Here is a 9,395-nt window from a genome sequence, read left to right on the forward strand (position 1 = left end):
TGCACCTGGGTTTTTTTTTACACTGTCTTCCTTTGCGGGACATTGACTTTTCCACGTGTGCTTTGTTTCACGCAGTAGTTGGATTTATGAATATGATTGTATGTATCAGGCGCTTCATATTTTTGCTGCCTTCTCAATTGTGTAATTGGTTTTGTTCAGCCTCTTTGGAACTGTTGTCTGTGCACTCGCGTCAGTTCCGTGAGCGCTTGTTCTTATCGAAGGTTCCCAGCTGTGCTGGTGTCATCTTATGTAATGTCAGCTAAGACCAGGCACTTAAAAGTTTCTCTACGCAGTTTCAATGAGTTTGTGCCAAACACCACCTGACCATCTCATCTTCCTCTGCATAAGACATCCTTCACCCGTGAATATTTACGGCAGTGTTTGTATTGGATTGCATGATGGACGCCTTTTATGGCAGGCACTAAATTACAGCGCTAGTGGCAGCCTGTCTATGAACTTAATTTAATATAAACTTCACGGTTCACGCGTGCTTTGTTTCATCATTTGCTTCAAAATGTTTTTCTGCCTTCTCAATTGTGAAATGGCGTTTTGTGCTCATCGCTGTTTGGAGTTCTTCCTTGTTCTCAGTCATACGTAGGAGGGATGATGTCACACGACTCGCCCCAGCCATCTCAACTCAACTCCATTACATTATATGGAGAAAATAGCTTCAGTTATGACCCTTGCGCGTAGAATTTCGAAATGAAACCTGCCCAACTTTTGTAAGTAAGCTGTAAGGAATAAACCTGCTCAAATTTCAGCCTTCTACCTCACGGGAAGTTGGAGAATTAGTGATGAGTCAGTGAGTGAGTGAGTGAGTGAGTGAGGCTGCTTTTATTGTATATATATATATATATATATATATATATATATATATATATATATATATATATATATATATATATATATATATATATAAACTACTCACAAAAATTAAAGGAACACTTTAAAGAAACACATTAGATACATCAGATCTCAATATGAAGTTGGATATCTATACAAATAACGACAGGGCAATGTCTTAGGAACAAAAGGATGCCAAGTCTTTTAATGGAAATAAAAGTTTTCTGCCTACAGAGGGCTCAATTGTGTAGACACCCTAAAATCAGAGTGAAATAAAGATGTGGCAGGCTAGTCCATTTTTTTAAACTTAATTTCTGCTACTCAAAATGCTTTTCAGTATCTTGTGTGGCCCCACGAGCTTGTATGCATGCTTGACAATGATGAGAGCATGCTCCTAATGAGACGATCGGATGGTGTCTTGTGGCATTTCCTCCCAGATCTGTATGAGGGCATCCCTGAGCTGTTGTACAGTCTGAGGAGCAACCTGGCGGCGCCTAATGGACCGAAACATAATGTCCCACAGATGTTCTATTGGGTTTAAGTCAGGGGATCGTGAAGGCCGTTCAATTGTTTCAATTACTTCATCCTCCAGGTACTGCCTGCATACTCTTCCACATGAGGCCGGGCATTGTCGTGCATTAGGAGGAAACCAGGACCTCTGCACCAAGCGTAGGGTCTGACAATGGGTTCAAGGATTTCATCCTGATACCTAATGGCAGTCAAGATGCCGTTATCTAGCCTGTAGAGGTCTGTGAGTCACTCCATGGATATGCTTCCAAGATCATCACTGACCCACCACCAAACCAGTCATGCTAAACGATGTTACAGGCAGCATAATGTTCTCCACGGCTTCTCCTGACCCTTTCACGTCTTTCACATATACTCAGGGTGAACCTGCTCTCAACTGTGAAAGCACAGGACGCCAGTGGTGGACCTGCCAATTCTGGTATTCTATGGCAAATGCCAATTGAGCTCCCTGGTGCTGTGCAGTGAGCACAGGGTGCAGTAGACATTTGGGCCCTCAGGCAACCCTCATGAAGTCTGTTTCTGATTGTTTGGTCAGAGACATTCACACCAGTGGCCTGCTGGAGGTCATTTTGTAGGGCTCTGGCAGTGCTCATCCTGTTCCTCCTTGCCCAAAGGAGCAGATACTGGTCCTGCTGATGGGTTATGGACCTTCTATGGCCCACTCCAGCTCTGCTAGAGTAACTGCTTGTCTCCTAGAATCTCCTCCATGCCCTTGAGACTGTGCAGGGAGACACAGCAAACCTTCTGGCAATGACACGTATTGATGTGCCATCCTTGAGAAGTTGGACTACCTGTGCAACCTCTGTAGGGTCCAGGTATCACCTCGTGCTACCAGTAGTGACACTGACTGTAGCCAAATGCAAAACTAGTGAAGAAACAGTCAGAAAAGATGAGGGAGGGAAAATGTCAGTGGCCTCCACCTGTTAAACCATTCCTGTTTTGGGGCATCTCATTGTTGCCCCTCTAGTGCATCTGTTGTTAATTTTATTAACACCACAGCAGCTGAAACTGATTAACAACCCCTCTGCTACTTAACTGACCAGATTAATATCCCATAAGTTTCATTGACTTTATGCTATACTCTGATTAAAAAGTGTTCCTTTAATTCTTTTGAGCAGTATATATATATATATATATATATATATATATATATATATATATATATATATATATATATATATATACACTCACACTAAAAGGATTTTAGGAACACCTGTTCAATTTCTCATTAATGCAATTATCTAATTAACCAATCACATGGCAGTTGCTTCAATGCATTTAGGGGTGTGGTCCTGAAGATAATCTCCTGAACTCCAAACTGAATGTCAGAATGGGAAAGAAAGGTGATTTAAGTAATTTGAGCGTGGCATGGTTGTTGCGCCAGACGGGCGGTCTGAGTATTTCACAATCTGCTCAGTTACTGGGATTTTCACGCACAAACCATTTCTAGGGTTTACAAAAGAATGGTGTGAAAAGGGAAAACATCCAGTATGGCAGTCCTGTGCTTAAAAATGCCTTGTTGATGCTAGAGGTCAGAGGAGAATGGGCCACTGATTCAAGCTGATAGAAGAGCAACTTTGACTGAAATAACCACTGCTACAAACGAGGTATGGCAAAGCATTTGTGAACCCACAACACGCACAACCTTGAGGTGGGATGGGCTACAACAGCAGAAGACCCACCGGTACCACCAACCCACTACAAATAGGAAAAAGAGGCTACAATTTGACAAGCCATCAAAATTGACAGTTGAAGACTGGTGGGTCTTAATTTCTGTTGAGACATTTTAAATGGTACAGTCAGAATTTGGCATAAACAGAATGAGAACATGGATCCATCATGCCCCGTTTCCATTGTGCAGGCTGGTGGTGGTGGTGTAAAAGGTGTGGGGATGTTTTTTGGACCCCCTTTTGCCCTTTTTGTCAATTGGCATCGCTTAAATGCCACGGCCACATGAGCATTGTTTCTGACCATGTCCATCCCTTCATGACCACCTATGAAACCATCCTCTGATGGCTACCTTGCAGGATAATGCACAATGTCACAAAGCTCAATCATTTCAAATTGGTTTCTTGAACATGACAATGAGTTTACTGTACTAAAATGGCCCCTACAGTCACCAGATCTCAACCCAATAGAGCATCTTTGGGATGTGAGGAACGGGAGCTTTGTGCCCTGATGTGCATCCCACAAATCTCCATCAACTGCAAGATGCTATCCCATCAATAGGGCCAACATTTCTAAAGAATGCTTTCAGCACCTTGTTGAATCAATGCCATAAAGGCAGTTCTGAAGGGTTGGGTCAAACACCATATTAGTATGGTGTTCCTAATAACCTTTAGGTGAGTGTATATCTATATCTATATATATACATATATATCCATCCATCCATTGTTAACCCCTTTAATCCCATATATATATAGAAATACCCACGCTTGGCAGCCGGGGAAGTAAAAAGAAAAGGAAACATTTTAATAATAACAACATGATTGTTTTGTATTGTCATGAGTGTTGCATATATATATATATATATTGATAATGACCCGCAGTCAGCGCAAAGCCTGGTTTTAGGGGTATTTTTTTTAGAGTTTATTTTTTATGTTAATTGAAGGCAGTCTTTTTTTTGTATTAGAGATGTTTGTGTTTATGCGTTAGTCTGGGGGGGTTTCATTTACCCAGTTATTTTGGGAAACAGTTACCATCAGGGGTGCTTTTAAAAAACCCCGGCAAGGCCGAAATGGTTCCCCTTTTTTTTTGCCCCGCCCCCTTTGAAGATTTTGGGGAAAACTGCCCCCGCTAAAGGGTCCCATTTGAATTATTTACGGCATTTCGGGCGGGGGAAGGGCAAAAAGTTTGCCCAAGAACTTCAATACCAACTACCGGGTTCCAAAAAAAATTGGGACACTAAACAAATTTTGAATAAAAAATGAATGAAAATGTAAAAATTAAAAAAATCAAAATTTTATTTGTAAAAGAACGATGACAGGGTCAAAGCTTAACCGAAAATAAATGTATCTTTAAAGGAAAAATATGTTGATTCAAAATTTCAGGGTAAAAAAAATCCCCAAAAAAAATTGGGGAAAGCAAAAGAGGTGGAAAAAATAAATTTGAGCATAAAAAGAGTCAAGACCAAAAAACTAATTAGGTCAAGGGAAAATGATTGATAAAAAGAGCTTTTCAAAGGGCAGGTTTTCGGGAAACCGATGGGTGAGGGGTCACCCAAATTTCCCCCAATGTTGCAGGGGATAGTGGAGCAATATCATATATATATATATATGTTACCCCGCGAAAATTGCAAAGACTTTGCATCTATCATCATCAACTGTGCATAACATCATCCAAGATTCAGAGAATCTGGAACAATCTCTGTGTGTAAGGGTCAAGGCCGTGAAAACCATACTGGTTGCCCGCGATCTCCAGGCCGTCAAGTAACCAACTGCACCACAAACAGGAATGCTACTGTAAAGGAAATCACAGAATGGCCAGGAATACTTCCAGAAACCATTGTCAGTGAACACAATCCACCGTGCCATCCGCCGTCTCCCAGCTGAAACTCTACAGTGCAAAGAAGAAGCCATTTCTAAGCAAGATCCACAAGCTCAGGCGTTTTCACTGGGCCAGGGATCAATTTAAAATGAGTGTGGCAAAATGGAAGACTTGTTCTGTGGTCAGAGAGTCACGATTCAAAGTTCTTTTTGGAAATCTGGGATGCCATGTAATCCGGACCAAAGAGGACAAGGACAACCAAGTTGTTATCAATGCTCAGTTCAGAAGCCTGCATCCCTGATGGTGGGTTGCATGAGTGCGTGTGCATGGGCAGCTTGCATGTCTGGAAAGGCACCATCAATGCAGAAAAATATATTCAGGTTCTAGAACAACATATGCTCCCATCCAGACGTCATCTCTTTCAGGGAAGACCCTGCATTTTTCAACAAGATAATGCCAGACTACATTCTGCATCAATCACAACATCATGGCTGCGTAGGAGAAGGATCAATGGTACTGAAATGGCAGTCTGGAGTCCAAATCTTTCACCTATAGTGAACAATTGGCGTATTATAAAGAGGAAGGTGCACAAAGAAGGCCCAAGATGATTGAACAATTAGAGGCCTGTATTAGACAAGAATGGGAGAGCATTCCTATTTCTAAACTTGAGAAACTGGTCTCCCTCGTCCCCAGACGTCCTGTTGAGTGTTGTAAAAAGAAGGGAAGATGCCACACAGTGGTGAAAATGGCCTTGTCCCAACTTTTTTGGGATTTGTTGACACCATGAAATTCTGAATCAACATATTTTTTCCCTTAAAATGATACATTTTCTGAGTTTAAACTTATGTTCCGTGATTTATGTTCTATTCTGAATAAAATATTAGAAGTTGGCACCTCCACATCATTGCATTCAGTTTTATTCACGATTTGTATAGTGTCCCAACTTTTTGGAATCCGTTTGTATATATATATATATATATGTACATACAGTGGGAGCCACGCCAAACAGCCGCCTGGAGCATGACAGGACCATGACAGGACCATGCACGCATCCGCGCACGGAATGTGATCCCCGATGACGCAGTACGCATGCCCGCCCCATAAACGCCCCATGCACTTTCTAAAAAGATGGTTGCAATGCTGTATAATCCCCAGATGGAGCATTGACTGCTTCAGTTAACTGCAGTGTCCAGGAAGCCCTATAACGTATCTCTTAATATACCTGTATAGGCAGTTCTTGTATTGTCAACATAGTTTCATAAATAGATGACGTGTAAAAAACAACAACAAACCGATTAATAAAACAGATTTGTTAAATCACTCAATACACAACCCATGATGATTATGCTATTTATTATTAAATAATGAATTAATAAAACTAGTTAGTAAAATATTTTTATTCTAGACTATAAGTGAAGAAAAATAAAGCAAAGTTACAGTAGGCGGATAATTACAGCTTGCGTGGTGCAATGCTAGAACTGCTGATTTCCGATCCGTACCATATAAAATCATCACATTCAAATATTAACATTCCCACACCTTCCTACACTCACGACATATGTACTTGTTGCAGTGTACACATCTCTCTGTGCTATGGTTCCTATTACACTGAATGAGAACCTGACATTGTACTTTCTTCTCTATATAAATAACATTGAGTATAGCGCGCTCCAAATAAATCACATTCGAGCTATAAGCAGCGCTCCAAATAAATCACATTTGAGTTATAGCGTGTTTTTATGTGAAACGGCATTGTCAGATTTGGGGGTGGGGGTGGGTCGTGGAACGACTGAGAGAATGGAACTGAATTAAAAAAGCTAACCTTTACAATTATCATGCATTTACATATTCGTTTTCAAATAATATTGCATTATTATATAGGAGCTTCCTGTCTGCCTATCATATAGATGCCTTTCCTTCCTACCAATCTATATATCTATCCCCTTAGCTGTTTTTTATATATCTATTATACAGTGCCTTCCCTGTTTATTTATATATCTAGTGCCTTCTCTGCCTGTCTGTCTTTCTGTCTGATTGCATATAGCGCTGAACTCACTGCTCTGTACTATTCTGTCCTCTGCATGTCCTGGAGTATAAAAGAAACAGCACCATACAGCAACATGTGCGAACTGGCAAGATCGGGAAAAACCGTCACTGATTACAAACCGCAAAGATGAATGAAAGAGTTAATATATGTAAAACATCGTCAGACTAATGCGTATATTATTTACGAATAAGCGCCAGATCGGGTTTGAATATGCCCGATCTGACGCTGTCGTTTCAAATAATATTGCATATACTGTGCGTTGAAACTGCTTCACTGAATAAGATGACTCCTTCTGTAACAGCATCAGCGTATTCAAACCCGCATCTGATGCTGTTCGCTTTTCAAATAATATTGCATGTACTTAACTACTTTAGAATAAAAAATACATTTGATTTCAGTCAGTCTGTAAGAGCCAGTGTACATTACGAGCGTATTAGGGCCACGTGAAAAAAATAGGACACAGTGAAGAAAAAAAATCTAAATGTCAGATTAAAGTTCCACATGTTGACTTTATTCTCGACATTTCCACTTTATTGCGCAATTATGTCGAGATTAAAGTCGACATTTCCACTTTTATTCTAATAGTTTATTTTGTCAGTAGAATGTCGCAAACTAAACTAAATCTTAAAATGAATGTTTAATTTACTAGATTTTCTCAAACCCCGTCATTAATTAATGTAGACATTAAATGCTTTTTTATTAAGTGTTCCCGACCCAGTTTAAGTTGTGTTTAACGGATTACTGTAGAAACGGAAACACGCGGAAATGCTTGTATTCCAAATAATGATCTATTCTTTCCACTCTAAAACTCCACTTCACTCCCAGATAATCAATCAAGGCATGAGCTGGGAGAGTTTGCACGTTTAAGTCGCTGGGGGATGGATAGCCACTTCGGAACCAGTGGTGCGCTGTCAGATCCGGAAATCTCTGACTGACAGTCTCGTGCACCTTCTCTTTAAATTCTTGGGCAATTTGGCTTTGCCGTTTGTCCCACTCCAGTTCAATGTAACCCATGGGTCTCCAATAACAAAATCAGCCAACACTGTAAAACTAGATGACAAAACAAATTATATACTCTGGAAACGTTCATTTGAACATTTAAAAATACAGTATATACAAAACATAAATATAAAACAATCAACTATTATTGTAAAGTCAGTCTGCTGTTCAGGATCAAGTTTACGGGCTTCGCTTAACGTGAAGCACTAACGCCAAGTGCCACCAGTGTGTGTGTGTGTGTATGCGCATCCGGCATTAGTCAGGTTTGTCTGAGCTGGCTTTAACACAAACACATTTGCGCGCCAGCAGGACGAAAAAAAACATTTTAGCACCATCTAACAGTCAGTAATAAGGAGAAGTCAGTACATTCTCCGTGAGATTTCTCACATTCCACCCTCCTAAGTTTGTCTTTTAATGAAGTTCTAAGAAAACTAAGAAAATATTTTGGGTCACTTAAGCAGAAATAGCACGGACGAAATGATCAAGATTTTAATTGTTGTTGTCATTTTCAAACATGATTTTTCCAACTTGCGTTTATAAAGATTTAGACAGACTGAATTTAAGAATGCACCCCTAGTAACCTAAAAAACACACACACACACCAAGAGCAAAGCTGAGCTGCGATTCACACCTCAGACCGTCTTTGTCTTGTAAATGAGGTATCCCTAATTCACCTTCCAATCCCACCAGCACACACACTCTTTGTCTGTACTGTACACTGTTGCTGTTTGTTAGGGCACTTGGTTATAGAGAGTACTTTAATGTATAAAACACTTACTTCCTGGTTTTTTTTTTATTTTAAATATAGCTTATTACCTTATTCAGCAAAATAAACAATGTTATCTTTGTGGTAATTATTAACGATTGATGTCTTTTTAATAAGGACAAAAATAGACCATGCGCTTGTGTTTAGTACTGCTGAACAGCTGTGTCTATAGTTTAATCACGATAACAGTTAAAGCATTTGTGGATGAGGTGTGTGTGTGCGCCTGCATTTCTCGCTGGCTTTTAACACAAACACATTTTACAGACAGGTTCAAAGAACCCCCCCGCCAAAAAACACACACAGAGCAATTAGCACCAGCTCATAGTGGATTCTCCACTGAGGTTTCTGACCTTCTAAGTTTGTGTTTGCTCTTTTGATGGAGTTCTTAAAACCCAAAAAATTATTTATACTGAGAAAAAATATTATAGGGTCACATAATCACAAACACAAACTAGCACAGATACATATGATCAAGTGTTTAACATTGTTTTCATTTGTTTCTATGACCAGTAATAATATTAATAAATTATTATTGTTAGTCCAACTCTTTGACTATTTAAAACAAAGCGTCTCCCATTTTTGCCCATTTACTGTAAGTAGTTGGTTCAAGTAAATGTTTTTAAATACCCAAACAATCCCCAACAATTAAAACACGCTTTTCACACTTTAGAAATAAAATGTATTCTTCCAAAACTAGTCAATCGCTTTCTTAAAACCGTCTCACCT

Source organism: Polypterus senegalus, unplaced genomic scaffold (assembly GCF_016835505.1).
Source record: "Polypterus senegalus isolate Bchr_013 unplaced genomic scaffold, ASM1683550v1 scaffold_4384, whole genome shotgun sequence".
NCBI classification, from domain to species: domain Eukaryota; kingdom Metazoa; phylum Chordata; class Cladistia; order Polypteriformes; family Polypteridae; genus Polypterus; species Polypterus senegalus.